The sequence below is a fragment of the Podarcis vaucheri genome (assembly GCF_965113315.1).
Source record: "Podarcis vaucheri genome assembly, chromosome: 11".
Lineage (NCBI taxonomy): Eukaryota > Metazoa > Chordata > Lepidosauria > Squamata > Lacertidae > Podarcis > Podarcis vaucheri.
Window position 1 is genome coordinate 19,940,538 of NC_138749.1, and position 1,953 is coordinate 19,942,490.

Consider the following 1,953-nt stretch of genomic DNA (forward strand, 5'->3'; position numbering starts at 1 on the left):
GTATGTCAAGCGGACTCGAGGTTATGGTCAATCAATGCAGAACACAGAATGGCGAGGCAATAGGCAAATACATATTGTACTACAAAATAGCCCCCAAGCCACCTACATTAGACAGGATTCTAACCATCACAATATGCACCAGTGGGGATTGTGTGAAACCAGAATTACATAATAGCCCTAAAACTGCAACTTTCTGAGGCTCTGGACTTCCCAGGGAAGTTCTCTGAAGCTGAGGAAAGCTTGCATCATCCAAACATGTCTGGAGCGTGGCCTCCTACACTCTTGGTTGGCTTCTGAAGTCAAATTTACATCTAAGGCTGCATTCACATGGCAGCTCATTCCATTTCTCCACATTCCCTGTCAACTTCCACATTGCATTTGATCTTTCGCACAATGTAAGAGTCACTTCTGAGAATCTAATGGAAGTTTAGTGCTTATTTTCTTGTTAACTGGCTCTGGAAATAATCTGTTTGCAACCTCATTAGCCTAGAAAATTGATGGAGTAAACATGATGGAATTCGGGGTGGTATATACTGGCATGCTGTTCTTTCCTGTCCTTTTTGTGGGTGAAGAGAGAAGAAGGCATGTGTGGAAAGGGCAGGGGAATAGAGGCATTGTCCAAAGGCTTCCATTGTTGGGCCACACCACGCCCACTGGTGTGAGTGAAATTTAGTGTGACATGCCGGTCAAAAAGCCACAGCATGCAACAGGTTCTGTTGTGTGAAAGGAATATTAGAACATAGGACAGAAGTAGTAGCATTATAAGCAGGAAAATAAATACAACGTTCCTCGCATCTGAGCAGTGCTGGATTTATGTATAAGCTAAACAAGCTATAGCTTTGGGCCCCATTCTCTTGGGCCCCCCCAAAAAATTAAAGAAAAAACAACTGGATGTACATTTTCAAAATATACGATAAAAGCAAACAAAATAAATCCTACATACAGCAACAGTGTTTTATTTTGTGTAGGCTCCTATTTTGTTATGTGCAAATGGCTATTATGTCCATAAATTACCATATGGTATATATTCAACACAAAAAACAGAGACAATTTGTTGCTGACAAAGAACAGCTGGACATATAAAGGGCCCCATTACCTTCAGTAGCTTAGGGCCTCACCAAACCTAAATCCGGCCCTGCATCTGAGGAACAAGGAAGCAGCTGAGGGAAAGCTAGCGGCAACCATGTGAATTTGTAGAGCTGCCTTAGAGCAAGTCGTGCTATTGGGCTGTCTAGCCCAGTCTTGCCTGCTTCAGTAAGTGGTGACTCTCCAAGGCCTTTCCCAAGCCTATGTTCTGAGATTCATTCTGCTGGAGGTGATGAGTGTCAAACCTGGACATTCAGCATGCAGAATATGTGCTCAACCCGACCACTGATCTTCCAGTGAGGCAAAAACACTCAAAGGGGGTGCAAGGCAGAGCCAATGAGTGGAGTGGCCTGAGGAGAGACAGAAAGGCCCGGAGGGTCACATTTCGCCCTGAGCCTGAGGGTTCTGTCCCCTGGAATAGATTGCCAGCTCATGTCAGCTCTCTCTATACTCATAGAGGGATACCTTTGCCAACTGGTAGGTCCGGCCCTGACATGCAGCAGTTGAAGCAGCATCCTCCCGGAGGCACTAGGAAGGGGATAGAAGACAAGAAGGTAAAACCTAGTGTCTGAAGAGTGAAGTAACAGTTTATAAAACTGTAGTAGGGAGACATCAGTTGTGACCCACTTCTCAGAGCAAAATGCCTCAGGTTGACACTGCCATCTGTCCCTAATTTTACTCAATTCTTACTAGTCAATATTTTTATCTTTATTTTCTATATTTTAGCATTCTGATCATGTCGAGAGGCACTGTCATGGGATTTTCATAAAGTGGCTTCTTGTGAGAGGAAAGGCACTCCACACTAGGACTGTGTAGAGAAGCTGGCTTCTTTCAAAGGAAGGACACTCTACGCACGGCCAGAGAACC

The 1,953-nt window shown here is 44.4% G+C and overlaps 1 protein-coding gene across 1 annotated transcript in view; it reads left to right on the forward strand.

Annotated features, from left to right (window-relative positions):
* Positions 1 to 1,953, forward strand: part of RIMOC1 (RAB7A interacting MON1-CCZ1 complex subunit 1) — a 375,501-nt gene that overhangs the window by 81,388 nt on the left and 292,160 nt on the right. The gene's annotated exons all lie outside the window — the stretch shown is intronic.